General features: G+C 43.3%; 1 protein-coding gene across 2 annotated transcripts in view; it reads right to left on the reverse strand.

Annotated features, from left to right (window-relative positions):
- Nucleotides 1–7,301, reverse strand: part of PTPN5 (protein tyrosine phosphatase, non-receptor type 5) — an 82,639-nt gene extending 75,338 nt beyond the window's left edge. Inside the window, exon 1 of one of the 2 annotated variants that reach the window (XM_027651286.1) lies at nucleotides 7,144–7,301. The gene's annotated coding sequence lies outside the window, so the exon portion shown is untranslated. Of the gene's footprint in view, nucleotides 1–6,924; nucleotides 7,051–7,143 lie in introns of those variants that run through there. The other variant, XM_027651284.1, reaches the window with a different exon arrangement.
- Nucleotides 7,302–17,441: the final 10,140 nt, after the last annotated feature.

The raw sequence follows: 17,441 nt of genomic DNA on the forward strand, positions 1-17,441 counted from the left end.
AATAGACTGTTCTTGTCCCTTGTACTTCTCTCAACCAAAGAAGAAACTTCTCAAGTCCTTGTTCTCCCCATCCCCTTAATGTTCATTTAACAACTGTCATTCTACACAAGCGAAGTAAAGCTGTGGTCTGGGCAAGCTGGTGGGTGGCACGACTGGGGCTACAAAAAGCAAGGTAGCTGTTTGTTTAGCTTTTTTAACTCTACCTCCCCAAAAAACACAAAGCTTGTTATACCAGTGGAGCCTTCCCCTTAACTTGCAGTCACCTCCATCTAAAAAAGTCTGCAATGCTGTTGGTTGCTACAAGTCTCCTGCCATTAAAACAGCAGGAAGAGAAAGAAGGTAGTAATAGGAATGACCTGCTTTTACAGACTGCAAGTCATCTATTATGAAAATGGTTATTATTTATAGCAACTGGGAGATACAATTCAGAAAAAATACCCTCACTGTGCAAATTTCTGAGCTTTTTTCCCCCAGAAGTTTTGGTTATTCAATGATATCTGAAAATGTTCTCTGCGTCTTTACAAAACGGCAGCATTTTTTTTTTCTAACAAACTCTAAGATACTATTAGAGGATTACATCTCTGGTATTACAAACAGAATATGGTCTCCCACTGAAGGGGAGTAGCAACTATCTACAGGGAAAAAGGAAACATTTCTCTCAGGGTATAAACCACAAGGACCATTATTTTCTGGAGTGTGGAATTAAGGAAAAAAAGAGATACAACCTCATTTTGAAAGTGAGGTATACATTGGTCCAAATGAATTCAATATCTAAATTCATCTAAGTGGCCTCTGCTAAAAGGTGAAATCAGAAAGGAATTAAGCTATGCATGAAACAATAAGTAGTATGCTGTAGTTTCAATAATGAAAGAAGGTATGTACAACCTTAATATTACTAAATATAAATGGTCCTGTTCAGTCTTCAAGGATGTGAAAGTTTCGAGTTTCTGCTTCTAAGAATGTCAGAAACAACAGAGGTAGATTACTAAAAAACAAATAATTAAATAACTGAAGGTGACCAAAATATCACAAATTATATCTCCTGAATAAAAACATTCTTTTAGAAAAGATTTTCTATTTAGATTTAGGTTCAATCGCAATTTTAGAATATATTTTATCTCACCAGCACTGAATTTGTTATGTCTTTTGACTCTCCTTTACAATGACTTCATAGGCTGATGTGGTCCCAGAGGGCAAATAACTGCCAATTACTTCAGAGCTTGATGTGAGAAACATAACTTATACCTTGTGTATTACAAAGTAAATCTAAACTGCTCACTGATTTTTAGCAAAATTTCTACAATTCTGAAAGGACTATTTCCTACAAGCATCTTTGCTGTTTTGCATCAATAGTCCCCACTGTTCCACATCTGCTCCTCCTCTGCCATTTATTTAAAACAATTTTATACTTTACTCACTTAACTTTACAGACTAGTGCTATTCTTATACCAGTTTTCAACATCTAATTCTTAAGAGCACATAATGAAAGTTATCTTTACCTGTATCCCTTGCATTTGAGTAAATGTATATACATCTCCAGACACACAGAACTCATGGGGTATAGGGACGTGGTGATTTCTAGGTATAATTCTGATTTCATGAACATACATTTCAAGAAGTAACAAATGTCTGTCATTTTCTGCTGCAGTAGTTATGCTGCATCATTACCTGAAGAAACAGCTGTAAATGCAAAGTATTCACAGAATCACAGAATATGCTGGGTTGGAAGGTACCCATAAGGATCATCGAGTTCAGCTCCTGGCCCTGCACAGGACCATCTCCAAGAGTCACACCATGTGTCCGGGAGTATCATCCAAAGACTTCTTGAACTCTGTCAGGCTTGGTGCTGTGATCACTTCCCTGGGGAGCCTGTTCCAGTGCCCAACCACCCTCTGGGTGAAGACCCTTTTCCTAATATCCAACCTAAACCTCCCCTGACACAACTTCAGGCCATTTCCTTGGGTCCTGTCACTGGTCACCACAGAGGAGAGATCAGTGTCTATTCTTCTAAACAGAAAGTATGCTGTTCACTATACATATACTGAATAAACAAAGGAGTGCATATGTAAGAGAATATTTAACCTTAAATTCTCATATTGGTTTCACAGATGAAAATGCATATCTTTGCCAAAGCACGTGTACTTTGAAGATCTTTGGGCTCTTGTTATACCTCTACTTGCATTGTTATTGGGCTCCTTTTGTTGTTTTATTCTCCTTTAACTTTAGATTTCATTTCACCAACTCCTGGAATAGTAATTTTAATCTAAGGATCTGTCTACACAGAATAGTCACTCTGAATATTGAGGCATATATACATTCACAGCCTGTTTCAGTAAGAGGCATGCATGCATGGAAAATAAGCTTGGTGCACTAATGTTAGCAAATTTCCATATGTAAATTAGCCCTCCATCTCTCAGTGACATACATCCATCTCCTTCATCTCTCAGGGTACTGTAGGAATGCAAGCCGGCATTTGGTAACAGCCTACTTACAAATAGAAACACACTTTGCAAGATTCTTTCTGCATTTATTGCTTCTTACAAGTACTGTGTAATGAAGGTGAAAGGAAACGGAAGACAGAGATAAGGTTCTTCCACTTTTTGAAAGGGAAAAATCTAAGTCCACTGGACTTGCCCACTATATATCCACTGATTTCTTCCCCCCAGGGCAGTGATCAATCACTCATCTGCCAAGGATGGTGGTGGGTTTTGTATTTAACATTGGGGCTACAACTGTGCAATGTATTTCAAGGTGTCATATGCAGTGTTAGCATCCAAGACACCTAGTCCACTCTAGTGATCTCTTCAGTGAAATAGTTCTCTTCTAGTTCTTCAGTGAAATAACTCCTTGTAAAGTCAAGGACATCTAGTCCTCCTTAAGACTTACAATTTCAGACTAGACTATGGTGCCATCTTATGCTGTCAGTGTCTGCCAGGAACTCTGGAGTTCTATCCTCCATCAGCTTCTTTAAGGAACATTCTTATCTTGCACAAAACTGCTGTCTTCAGAGTCCTGAGTGCTCATCAGCACTATTAATGAAACATGAGCTGTGGACAAACGAGTGGTAGAACAATTCTAGTGATATATGAATTACATTTGAATGATTTTTTAAAAGCAATGTAATTAAGACTAGCTGTGTCATAGCTTATGCAGGTTGATGAAGCAGTGGATGCACACAGACATCAGTTTGGAGAGTGACATGTTAGCTGTGGGTGTGACAGTGGGCATAACTAGCAAGGAGCAGGCTCTGCACACTGCAGGGATTAGTACCTTCTCACTGAAGCTTTCAAAACCTGTCTGAAACTATGCCTCATCTAGAAGTACCAAGTTTGCACACATAGTATTATGAAGATAGTTTCCATGCTAAACACATGCATGCACATAAAAGATATTGCATGCAGTTTTCACTCATTCTAGCACTCACTGCTATTTGAGCTCAGCCTCAGGTATTCTTTTCTAAAAGATGGCCTAAGTGGCTTTATTATATTGTCAAGTGGTTGTCAAGGCTAGTCTGAAGGTGTTTATCTGATGATAGATAAGGGAGGTCGCAATCTCCTGTAACTTAATCAAGTTGCTTATACCTAAAAGGTGAGTTTGCATCAAACACAAAAGTTCCCATTAGCAAATACAGTTGTGTCCAGAGGTCAGAATTGCTATAAGAATACAGAAGGTTGCACTATCTAGATGTTATCCCATAAACATTGTAGTGAAACACAGTATGAAGTAGTTATGATACTGAATCACAAAGAAACAAGAAGCAATTTTTTTATGCTAGAGGTCCAACTCTTAAAAATACTAAATATTTTTGGCAGCTACCCATGACCTTAAACCAGGGTCAGACTTTACTTTCTATTACACCTATCTCTTGGAGCTGCAAACAGGGATTTGAGCCTGACAAACAAGTTAGGAAAGGCTTCTCCTGCTCCAAACAGGTTAGGAGTCAGGTTACATGTAGCAGGTCACCAAATAAGGAAGGGTGAAAAGGAAAAAAGACACAAACCAATAACATACCACTTACTGTCATTCTAGATGGTCACAAATCAGGACTCTTACAACACAGGAGCTTGAATTTGATTTCTAACAAGCAGATTATTACTATACTAGCTCTTTAAAATGTTGCTCAAAATCACAGGACAAGTTGGTTCCATAGAATTAAGGGAGGAGTCTGAAAAGAGCATGAGCTCGATTGTGAGATAAAAAATCCTGTCACCTTCCAGAGATATTCAAAACCATCGCCTTTCCTAAATATCAGGGCTTACTTGTTATATGGTAGCACACATACATATAGCACACACATACTCTGCATCTCTTCTGGTCTTATTCTGCTAAAGATGCTTTAGTACAAATCAACGCTTCAGTTCTTAAATTTCACTTGCACGTTTTGTTTGCAGGAAGTCTCAAATATTCTCTAAAGTAGAAACACTTTATCTCTGAAAACTAAAGATAAACTCTATAATCATCAGTTTAAAGCAAGAATCCATTCCTTATCATAGGTTGAATCTTGGGTCACAGCAGTCACATTTTGCTTTGTGTGGCCCACACAGGATAAGAAGCAAACCGAAAAAGAACTGTGAAACTGTGAGAGCAAAATTCTCAGTCATTTTAGTGAACCTGGGATTCTGTTATGCACCTTTTAAAAAGCTACAAGTCAGAAAGGCTGTTCTACAAAAGCCTGCAGGGCTCTAGTCTCTGCTGCCTCTTCTGCCTTTTGACTCAACATCCCACAGGACAGAGTGATTTGGTTAGGCAACTAACAAGCAACCAAACCTGGCAAAACTACCTGACTTCTGGCAAGGATTGTTTTGTGGACAACTGCAAGGTAAACCCAAGCAAATGGAATTCTTCAATGCAGTTTGTTAGGCAAATTTAGTAATTTTATTCTTGGAACAAAGATTTCCTAATTGTAATTCCCTTTATTGAACAAACTTAACTTCCCTATCTCATCTCTTCTGTTGACAAGCCCAAAACAGAGCTATATGGCTGACTGTTTTAGACAGAGGCAGAAAGTCAAAACAGAGGGTTTTATTCTGCTGTACTGCAAATCAGTGTAATTACTAGTGCTGCAGCAACATCTGCCTTTCCAGATACTGAGAAAGCAGATACTGGAAAGCGTCCTGCTACATAATGGAACTTTGAGATCCAGAAAACAAAATAGATGCTTGTAAAAACTTCTCATCTTTTCCCCACTCTGCCTTTTTTTTTTTTTTAAGCATAAACTGCACAATAGAAAACAGCCCTTCCATTTCAAGCCAGTTTAGGTACTTAGAAGTTGTATGTGCTTATTTCCTTTTGTGCTTTGTACATTAACAATATTGATACCAAAAGATGCATGTTATAATTGTTCAGATTTGCATTATTTTAAGTGTATTCTGACATTTATCACACTAAATTGTTACTGAATTGATAGTTTTGCTATTTAAAGGCTCCTGTTCTAGTTTTACATGCAAGACATCCAGTTGGCAACTCTTTCTGCAGTGGAGTAACAAATATTTTAAAGTTTATCGCTTAAGCCATAACAATGCTTAATAAGCAGTAAAAAAACTCCTACAAACCAATGACAAAATACTACAAAGAATAATGTCTGTTCAATTATAACAAAGTGAATAAAACCAATGTGATGTGCTTACCTTTCTGCACATACCTACTGAAAATGTTTGGACTTGTTATATGCAAATATAAAGTAAGAGTTCTAGTGTCCATTTTATTAACATTGAAGTAACGAGCTAAATTTTCTCTCTCAATGGGCACATATTGAGCCCCTGAACAATCCTTGGCTTTTGACATACAACCCTAATTCAAATATATCAATAAAAACATTGGCAAAAATCATTACATTCTGCTACTCCAAAGGAACAAACTGGAAATGTAAGGCAAACAGTGAGAAAATTCACTTCAGATATTCTACACACTAAAATTCCGCACTCTGTCATGTACCACACAACTTCTGAAACCAATGTGTACCCTGGGTCTGTCCAAGACTGGAACCTGAGCCATTAACTGCATAATTCATACAACAAAGAATTTATCATATCAAACTGACTAACACTGTGATCAAATAAAAAAAAAATTTGCTTCCTCAGTATATACGACATGAAATAAAAAAAGAGGGTAACGCAGCCACGTTTCTTCTGAATCTGTAATGTATTGCTCTGACACAAGCAGAGAATCGGATCATCAGCTGCAAATCTTTGCCGATCAGGTAGCAGCCACAGAGCTGGATCCGAACCTTGGCAACTTTGTAAAAAGAGCTTAACCTACCAAATTTCTTTTTTCCTTTCTAACATAATGCAATAATCACAGTCTCACCAAAACGTAATTGAATAACTCACAGGGCACACGTGAATTGTCTTCTGTTCCACCCATAACTCCACCAAAATCCAGCTGCACACAAGTCTCCAGCTTCCCAGCACTTTATTACCTACCACGGCAACTATCCCGCTCTCAGCACTGCCATCTAGTAGAAAGCGGCAGCGTACCACGGGCTGCCTGGAACATCAGCTCTCACACAGCAGTATTCCCGGAAAGCATCGCAAAGCTGTTGCTGCTGCTAAAATTTTAACTGCAGCCGGTTGTTAACTATCGACTGTGCCGGTTTGAAAGCAGCCTCCCCCTAATCTTCCCACCCCTTCGCAAGCAAGATCCGCTAAGCGCGTACACCGGGGTCTGCTCCGCGTATCTTGGCGTTCTTTGGTGGGGGAAAACGGGAGAAAACCCCCGGCCCTGTGCACGCCGCCACCGCGCCCCGGGCCCTGCGCCCGGCGGGCAGCGGGAGAGCGGAGCGGGCGCCTCGGGTGTGCGGCCACCCCCCAACCCTGCCCGCGGGAGCGGCAACGCGAACGCACCGCCGGCTGCTCCCCCCCCGGCCCCAGCTCCTCGCCCGGCAGCCCCTCCCGCGCACCGCCCGGGCTGATGCGGCTCGCCCACCTCCAAAACCCGTCCTTCCCCGGGGGACCGGGCTGCCGCTGTTGCATCTCTCTCCGTGCAGCAGGACGAAATAGGAAGCGGCTGCAGGAAAAGCCAAGCAAGGGAGACCTGTCCCGCCCGCCGCCCCCGCCGCCCGGAGGCGCAGCCCCCGGCGTGCAGCCGCCCCCCGCAGCCCCGGGAGCGGCCGCCGCAGCACGACACAGCCTTGCCTTGCCTTACCTCGCCGCCCCGGCTCCGGGGATGCGCCGCCGCTGCCTCCGGTGCCCGCCCCCACCTGCGCCGTCCCTCCCAGCCCGGCGCTCAGGTGCGGAGGGAGCACAAAGGCAGCGCCGCCCGCTGCGACGCGGGGAGGGGAGCGGTGGGTCTTTCCTCCCGCGCCGAGCCCCCAGCCCCGCTGCACCGCACCGCTGGCAGCCGCCCGCTCCGCTCCCCTCCCCTGCCGGTACCGAGCGCCAGCCCACCTCAGCCCGCTGCGGGGCCGCCCCCCGCCCGGAGCCGTTCCACTTGCCCCGAGCCGCCCCTCAGAACCCCCTCACCAGCTCCCCCAGTGCCGCGGTTGGTGCCGGCACTACGGAGCGCCCTTCAGCCCCGGGAAGTTCCCCAGCCCCGGGGGGAGATAAGTGGGACACACCGCCCCACGTACCCACCCGCCTTTGACACCCACTGGGCTCGTCTCTCTCCCACGCCGCCCCCGCAGCCCCCGGCAGACAGGTACGGGCAGCCCCCCCAGCGCCGGGGGCACCGGCCCCTCCGCCAGACAGGGCGACTGTCGCCCCCCGCCCCGTCGCCACTGAGTGTGTGTGTGTGTGTGTGTGTGTGTATGTGTATGTGTGTCTGTGTGTGTGTGTGTGTGTGTGTGCCGGGGGGGGACAGGTGACGAGCGGCAGGAAAGAGCCGTTCTCACTCCAAGCAGGAAGGTCTGTAGTGCAAAACCGCTCCCGCCTTTCCCCCCCCCCCCCGTCTCTGCAGATGCCCCCGGGAAGGGCTGCGAGGCTGGCAGCGACAACAGCCGCCCCCTCCCCCGGGAAAGCTGTTCTCCCTCCTTCTCCCTCGCTCGCCTTCTTTTCAGCTCGGCCGCTTGACTGACAGGGAGCCTTCCAGCGGCCGCCCACGCGCGCTCCCGTTTCCCCTCAGCCGGAGAGGGAGATGGCGAAGGAGAAAGCATGAATGAAACAGGCAGGCAGCGGGCGGGAGCAGCCGGGCCAGCCCCCGGGCGGGCCAGGGCCGCTGCCGCAGTGCTGCGCCGGGGGCGAGGGCCCCGCGCTCGGCCCGAGTGGGTGATGAGCTGGCGGGCAGCGATGGGGACCCCCCGGCCCCGCTGCCGCTCCTCAGCGTGGGTTGCCGGCGACCACAGACTGCGAGCGGCACCCCCAGCATCTCCTCTCAGAGGTTGCCCACAGGCCCTTTGAAGACACTGCTATACCTGCTCTGGCGTTTGTTCCCTCAGGTGAATGGTTGTTGCCTTCTCACGCCAGAGCCATGACTCTGGCCTTATACGTAGGCATCTGTAAACTCACTTTACTCCACCAAAGGCAACCCATTTTATACTGTAAAAAACCAGCACCTAATAGCTGGACTAGGACTTTTGGCCGGAAGTAATAGAAGGGAGAAAGTGATCTCAAAGATTGCTTTAAGACCACTTGGTTTTCCCAGTGATTAGTTGGTACTGCAGGATAGCCTTGTAGTCCTTTTCCCCCTAGGATCAGTTGTCCCACAAATGGTTGTGACTTGTTAAACACATATTTCACAATCTCTGGCTGGAGACCAGAGGTTTTCCCAGTGCTTTGGCATGATTATTGCTGAGTTTGGTTTGTGGTGTTAGTTGTAGTAGCCTAGCTTACTGGAGAGTCAAAGGATTAAATGTTCAGGTGATGGGGGCCTCCTAGGTCTGTGAAATTACCTTAATGTCCCTTCACTGAAGGTCAGTAATTCATTAAAGTTCATTAATATTTTATGCATTTTCTTAACTTTATCTATTGAAATCCTTGATTAGAAAACCCAATAGTATTTATCTATTTAAATCTCACACAATTTAAATTGAGCAGGACATTTTCTACTTCTGAATATGCATGGAATATTTTGTTATATGCTGCTAGATACATTGCATGCTGCACTTGAGACAAATCTGCATTTGCAGTTACATAATCAATAAACATGGGATTTCATCCCATGAATCTAGAATCAGATTCTGAGCTGTTTTAAATCAGTATGCCTCCACAAATTTAATGCCTGCCAGAAAATTTGTATCAGCTAAAATTTTAACCTCTGAATTTAAAAAAGCTCTTTTGGATTCATATGATGAGAAGTGTCTTAGTAACTTCATTTTTAAAATTTTGCATTTCTGAAAACTGAGTGCACAATAAAACATTGTCAAGCCTTTTGCTATAAAATAACAAATGTATTGTTATAATTTAGATAGGTCAGTTCAATTCTTTATCTATTTGTTTTATAAGGCTCTTATATTTGTGCTAATAGTTCAACATGACTCACCTACAGTATATATCACTGCCACAGCTGTTGTAAACCTTCTTCTGAGTCAGAGAATGACTTTATGACCCAGAATTCTGGCAGTGAGTACTATCCTAGCGATTTTCCCAATTAAAAGAGAACTCGAGCTGGTATCAGTGCAGGGTGAGTCAGAGTTTGATGTAAGAGACAAAAGCTAGACTCATCACTTACTACTGGACTAGCCTAGTATCCTCTTCCCTTCCAAAAGTCAGTGTCATAAAAACCTGGAATGAGCTTGTCATGGGACCTCCTTTTAGAGTTCAGAAAGACTGCAGTGGACCACGGAATTAGTTCTCCTTGGTCCCAAATGATCCTAGTTGCTGTACCAGACATCTATTGCTCATTGCTGTGGAGTGCACTGTAGCTTTGCAGGAGTGTGGGGCCAGCAGCAGCAAATAGCTGAGAGCAACAGGGCTTCTCTGTTTTATTCTGAGAAACCATTTTGCTTCTTGGGCTTACCAAAGTGCAGGAGGTGTGACATTAAAATCATGGGTGCTGCCACATGTGGTTCTCTGAAGGTTTTTAGCTGAAAAGCATCCCAAATCTACCTGAACTGATTTTGAATAACAAAATTTGGATACCCTGTACTCTGCCAACCGCTCACTGCAGAGAACATGCCAGAATAGGTCAAACAGCTACTCTGTTAAAATTATATCAGAAGAAAAGGGGCCGTATTTTGGGATTGAGTATATGGCTGAGCCATGAGGGCACGATGAGCTTGAGTTAGGTTGGTGGCAATCTGGGTTTGTTCTGGTGTTTTGTCACCCTGACACAATTAGGAAGGGTTTAAGTGTGAGATTGTGGTGAGGCTAACATCACACATGGGGCGGAGTGTGAAGGTTAGAGATTCAGTGACCAGTGAGCTGAGTTTGTTGCCAGCTATGCCAGGGACTTCAGTGTTGACTGTGGCAGCAGCTCTCTCCTAGGCAGACAGAGGTTGCTGACTTAGGGTTACAGCTGGGATCAGGGTTGAACTTTGGGTGAAGCACGGCTGGTGAGCTGAGTTTGAAGTAGTGTTCAGAAGGTGCTACCTGCATAAGTTTTGGGCACCCACTGAAATAGTTGTGGAGCAGAGGCTATAGGTGAATTTTGTATAAAAGTTTAATCTTGCTTAGAGTGAGGCACTTGTACTAAGCTGTGTCTGAGGCAACTGTTAAGGATTCTGGGTAAGGGTTAAGGTGGGAATAGCTACACATGTGTAATATTTGAAGCTGATACACCGCTGTGTTTGCGTCCTTGTTGATGCTCAATGTCCATTTGATTTCATGGCCCAGGAAGTCATTGAAAAATCTAATCCATCTGGTTTCTAAATGGCTTTGGGTTTTATTTCCCATTTGACCTGGTGGGCCTGGGACCCGTTAGACCTTGGTCGACCTGCTGGAAAGCAGCTCTATGGAGAAGAACCTGGGGGTCCTGGTGGACAACAAGCTGCCCATGAGCCAGCAGTGTGCCCTTGTGGCCAATGAGATCCTGGGGTGCATTAGGAAGAGCATTGCCAGCAGGTCACAGGGGGTGATCCTGCCCCTCTACTCAGTTGTGGTGAGGCCTCACCTGTAGTACTGTTTCCAGTTCTGGGTTCCTCAGTACAAGAGAAACATGGAGCTCTTGGAACAGGTCCAGTGGAGGGCAACAAAGATAATGAACAACCTGGAACATGTCTCTCTACAGGCTGAGGGAGTTGGGTCTGTTCAGCCTTGAGAAGAGGTGACTGAGAGGGGACTCGTCAATGTGTATAAGTATCTGGAGGGAGGGTGTCGGGAGGATGGAGCCAGGCTCTTCTCAGTAGTGCCAAGCAATAGGACAAGAGGCAACAGGCAAAAATGGATGCACAGGAAGTTTCACCTGAGTATGGGGAAGAACTTCTTTACTGTTTGGGTGACCACATCCTGTAACAGATTGTCCAGAGAGGTTGTGCAGTCTCCCTCACTGGAGAACTGTCTGGACACAATTCTGTGCAAAGTGCTCTAGGATGATCCTGCTTGAGCAGGGTGGTGGGACCAGGTGACCCACTGTGGTCACTTCCAACCTGACCCATTCTGGGATTCTGTGATTCTGCAACTTCCAAATGCTTGCAGCAAAGAGCAGTCAGGCCCTCACAACATGGGTTTTTTTGGGTGAAATTCCTGTTAATAGATGAGGAATGTGGGTTGAGGCTTCTCTCTGGAACTGTCTTTGATACAGATTATATATATATTTTTAAACCTCAGGTTCCTAGATGCAAATCAGCCTTCTGAAGGTAAAAGTCAGTAAAGATTTTAGTTTTATGACAAAATAGACATACTGAGGTCAAAATATTACCTGACATGCACTTGTGAGGTTGTTTCCTTCCCCTGCATTTTTCATCTGCAGCAGAACAGCTGATGTGCATAAGCAACCACCACTTTACACCAACCCAGTTCTCCTTAGACATAACAGCAAACCTTATTGAATCACAGGTACCATTACAAGTGATCTTTGTGGGTTTTTTTGAGGATCTGTGGCTGAGAGAGTAGGAACAGCTTGCTGCAGCAAAAGTCCTCTCCAAACACCAAGGTGACACCCTCACTGAAAAACACTGAACTGTTCAGCTGTAGCTCTCATGCTTCTTGTTGCCATTCAGTTGCTCTTTTCAAAAACAGAACTAGGGACTCATGGACAACATAGGTGGTAAAGCAACACAGTCCCTAGTGGACTTGCATGATCTTGGGGGAAAGTATCAAAGTGACAGTTAATAAATAATGCAACAGCTCTGGGTCTCAATTCTGGATGGCTCAGTTCTTGCAAATTAGCCAAACCTGCTGCATTAATCTCCCCATGTCGATACATATGGGCCACATCCTTTTTTTTTTTTTTTTTTTTTTTCCATTTTGCAGTGTAAGGAAAGGATTCATACTGCTTTCAGTGGGAAGAGTCCAGTGGAACCTGGCAGGCTTTTAAATTTCTTTTCACTCTCTTGGTTACTTCAGCCTATGTCTTCTTTTAAACAGGATGGATCTTGTGCAAAGATGGTTGAATGGGCTCAAGAATGGGCTTACCAAAGGCAAACCGTACCTAACCAGTGTGATTATCTTCTGTGATGAAAAATTTACTTCAGGGAACAAGAGGAAAGCCAAAGATGTTGCTTACCTTGCCATTACCAAGGCTTTTGACTTAGTCTCCTTTAGCATCCTTTTAGACAACTGGGGAAGTATGGAATAACAAGTGAGTTGCAAGGCGGGTGAAAAATTCGCTGAGCCCCAGGGCTGGAGGGGTAGTGGTCAACAATTCAAAATTTATCTGGTGAGTTGTTACTAATGATGTTCCTCTGGGGCTGTTGCTGTCTAACATTAATATCAATGACACACACAAGGGGACAGACTACACCCTCATTTCCAAATGAAACCACATTAGGGCTGCTGTTTGTGGTTCAGAGGTTGTCAAAAAGCTAAGGAACGGGCTGACAGAAACTTCATGATGTTCTGAGGCAAATGTAAAGTTTTGTGCAAACTCTTGTATTTTTGTACTGTACTTTTTGTATTGATGGAGTAATTCTATGTGATAGAACAAGACGGGGACTGTCTGGCCAACAGAGCGGCTTTGCAGAAAAGGATATGGGAATTCCAATGTATGACAAGTTGAACCTGAGTCAGAAGTGTGCCCTTACAGCAATGAAGGTAAGCTGCATACTAGGTTATGCTAGTAACAGCATATTTGCTATGTTGGAGGAAGGGATCTCTCCATTCTGTGACATACTTGTGAGCCTGCATCAGGAGTTCTGAGCTTCCCTATACAAGAGAGAGATTAAAAAACTGGAGACAGTTTTGTTGGAGGAGCACCTGCAGAGAGGTTGAAAGCACTGAGGTTTGGTTTTTTGTTTTGTTTTGTTTTGAAATCTGGATAAGAGAAGGCAAAGGGAGGATCATAGCACTGTCTTCACCTACCTAATAGCAAATAACAAAGACAAAATTGGACTCTGCATAGCAGAGAGAAATAAGTGCTCTTAAGTTGTAGGAAGAGCTATATTCTGACCTGATAAAAGGAAATTGTGACTACTTTCACAGTGAATCTGATTAAAAACTGTCACAGGCTTCACAGAGTGATTGTGTTATCTCCATACTTGGTGGTACTCAGAACTCAACTGGACAATGCCCTGAACAACCTCACTTAACTTTCAATTTGGTCTTGCTTTTAGTAGGAACTGGACCAGATGACCTCCAGTGGTCCTATTCAAACTGAATTATTCTATGGATTTAGAGGGAATCTTTGCAGTTAGCCTTTGAAAATGACTCTGTATGTATGCTGATTTTCCCAAAAGGTGAAGGCAAAGAAGAAGGAAGAACTGTATGAAAAAAGTGAAATAAACCAGTCGGGTAGTAAGTACTGAAAAGGGGCTACAATAGAAACTTTATGGCCAACTTTATGGCCAGAAGCTCTAGGAAGAGCCTGTGCAGTGAATTCTGGTAAGAGGAGGAAGGAAATGCATATGAACCATCTGCAGGAACTGACTTGGGTTGGTGTGGAAACATTTTGTTAAAGAGGCAGAATGCAAGGAGTTTTGTATAAAATGTTACCTGCTTCGTTGACCTCTTTGATTTGTAGTACCTTCCATGTCTTTCTATCTGACCACTTTTCTTATTTCTGTATGCATGATATAAATCCAGATAGCTTTATTGAAATGAACAGAGCCACGTCAGATTTGTTTGGGTTAAATATGAAATTAAAACTATAGGGTTGTTTTCATACAGTAAACTTGGTAGGAGCATAAGGGACAAATGCAACCTAAAATAGCATTTAGGAAATATATATAGCAAAATGAACAAACAATATGCAGTGAGTCATGTCCAGCGGTTCTTGCAGTGAAAGAAAGAGGAGCTTCTCTGAGCAAACTAGCTGGGACTAGCTTTTACTTACCTGAAGCTGGAGCTACCCTCTGGGTACAGCATTTTGGCAGTGCCTGTTTGCCCTGTAGCAACGGGGTGTGCTGGCCCCAGAGCAAGGTACCACTTTGTGTTCACAGCAGTCAGACTGATGGTAACAGAGAATCTGAACCAATTTCTGAATTTGCAGCACTCAGAAGCACTCAGGAAGATGAATCGTGTGCATCCTGAGTCACAGTGTTTTCTTGAGTCCTGCTGGCTGCTTCAGCTCTCTTGTCCCATAACAGCTGAGTGTGACACATCTCTGCACTTAGCTAGTACCCCCTGAGGCCAGTGGATCCCTTTGTGGGTGCAGAGCACTCTCTGGGCAGAGGTTATTACAAGACAGGACCATGGACAATCACGCACTGAGAGACCCTGTACAGGTTAGCAAAGAAATCTTCTAGCACAGAAAAGTAAACACGATTTAGAATCTGGTTAGCCTGGCAGATGAAGACCAAGAACTGCCATTTTACACATGGCCAAAGGCTGTACTGGAGTATGTCCTATGGTCATGACACGTGCCACTGACTTAGTTACAACAGTTTTACTCTTACCTGCCTGCTATGCAGACTAACCTTATAAGCTGGTGGTACAGCTGCTCTGAAACTACCTATACTAAGGTGGAAGGGAGCAGCACAGGGCAGCTTTGCTTTTATGAGCTTTGAAACCATGAAGACAGATAGAATTGGCCAGGCTGGGTGGCAGGAGTTTGGCCATCTCTATTAAATATAAAACTCAACACACAGCAGTGAGAAGGGGCTCTGATGACACTATTTCAGCTTTGTTCTCATGGTAACCATTATGTCATCAGGATACCATGGTTACTGTAATACTCCTTATATTTCAAATGTTAAAAGAGGCAGAAGGAGGAAAAAAAACTTTCCCCAAAGTTGAGAAAGAGATGTGTTTATTCAGAATTGAGTAGTCATAAGGAAGGATTAACCAGCAGTTATTAATACTTCATGAAAAAGCCCTCTTGAAACCATGAAGAATTGTTTTAATTAGTATTTACTGTTTCTTACTGTTTCTGCTGCTGTCCCTGCCACCATATGGTGCGTGTCCTGGGGTTTCCCCTCTCTCAGTTTGTGTCACCAGCAGCTATTTTGATAAACACACATCGAAGAAGGCTAATGTGGTCAGATTCAAAACTTTGGAAGGATAATTTTGGATTTAGTTATAAACCTCATTTTACACAAATGTCAGAAATAAAAAAATCCAAAAGTATAAGATTGGGACTGTGAGGTCATCTTACTTTAGAGGTTTAAGGAAAGCAAAGGAAGTCTTGGCTTGGATGCTTTCAAGATGCTGAAGCATATGGCTCAGAGGAAATCAGAATAGCAGCTTGCTATTCCTTTTTTGAGGACAAAAAGTATACTGGTGGAACAGTGCTTTCAGGGGATCATGCCTCCAGACCTCAACGAGTACAGCATGAAAGATACCTTTGCAGGAGAGAACAAGTGCTCTGGTACTGTGAGAATGTACAATTTTGAAAATGGTCCGATAATAAAGATGTGGAGGAGCTTTAGAACATTGTATCTGTGAGTCTGAGAAGGAACAGAAATAGACAGACTATGCATATATTTTCAAAAGCAGCTGGTGTTTGTGGGACTTTTGGTATTAGTAACTGTTCAACTTGAGACTGCTTAAGGAAATCGCTGGGTATTCCACACATTGTCAGTATCAGGTCCTGGCAGGTAGATCCAGACAGAATCCACAAATGCAATGCATTTAAAATTTCAAATTCACTTTTTGGAACTCTTGTGAGTTCAGGATTGCTCAGTTGGTGCAAGGCTGATTTTGAAATCAGGTAGGAAAAAAAAATAATGAAATATTAGGTATTAAGAATTGATGGGGAAATTTCAAAATCAAACCAATTTTGTTAGCTTCTGTATTGCCTGATATTATCACCTGTATTGTTCTTCCTCCATTTTCCCCTAATACTTGTTGTCACTGATTAAAACATCTTTTTCTAAATTGGATAGTAAATTTCTGAGGCCAGGATTGTAGTTTTCTACACCAAGTCATAATAAAGCATGTGAGACTCTTAGTAAAGCGTGAAACTGCATGAGCTGGATTTTACATGATAAAACAGAAATGCAATCCATTGAAAAGTACAGTATGTCACATATATGTATTTATGTATATCTACTCACAGCCCATGAAATATTCTTTATTATCCAATAAGAAAAAGGACCAGTGGCTGCTGTGAAAACCTAACTGTGAAGAAATCAATGAGATGTGTACAGTCAACTCTAAAGTGTTGACCTTTAATGCATGTCAAGCTTCCCAAAGCATTAAAGTATCCCACTTATCCCTAGATTCATTTGACCTTTGCAGGATCTCTTCTGTCCACTTCTAACATTCAAAACATTGGCTCTGCATGCATTTTTCTTTCATGCTGTTGCATATTTTGCATACAAATAGTCAAATCACAAATGTTTTGGCAAAAATAACAGCAATCACCATATAAAAATCACCAATAAAAATCCATAGTCTAGCTTCAGCTGCTGTGATTCCAGAGGGAATGGAGGGGGGTAAAAGCCCAAGTCCAAAAGGAAAGGCTGCTGCTGTAGAGAATATTCCTCTTGACTATAAAAATTTCCATGCCAGCAAACAGCTAGCGATGTTTCTAGCAAATTCCCTCTCTCTAGATTAAACAATCAGCTGCCCTTTCTTAATGTTCACTGTAGCCTAGCTCATTTTGTACATCTGTTGTAGTCTTGCAAATATTAGTAAACAAGCCTTTCACAGCATGCGTTGCTGCTAAGCAGCACTGATAGACACTTGAGACAGCTGAAATCTATATAGCTGAGTGTGGCTAAAGATTTTTACCTGTTTGTCTGTCTGATTTAATAGTCCTCTTGCTCCAGAATGAAGAAAATTAATGTAAAATATCATCCTTGGAAGCAGAAGTAGAAGCAAGTACATCTGGTCCAAGAGTACCATAGAAAAACGTTTCATAGAAAGTATCTTCTGACTTGAAATAGTCCTACCAAAGTCAGAAATACTTGAAAACATAGGATTTCAGGCAATTCATTGAGAAAATGGTAACTTCAGTGATACTTCTCAAGCTTTCCATGTGTCTGTGATAAATAAATATCCTCTGCTATTGAAGTTTATTCATTGCCAGTA

This window comes from Corapipo altera, unplaced genomic scaffold (assembly GCF_003945725.1).
Source record: "Corapipo altera isolate COAL_440 unplaced genomic scaffold, ASM394572v1 78, whole genome shotgun sequence".
In the NCBI taxonomy this organism is placed as follows: domain Eukaryota; kingdom Metazoa; phylum Chordata; class Aves; order Passeriformes; family Pipridae; genus Corapipo; species Corapipo altera.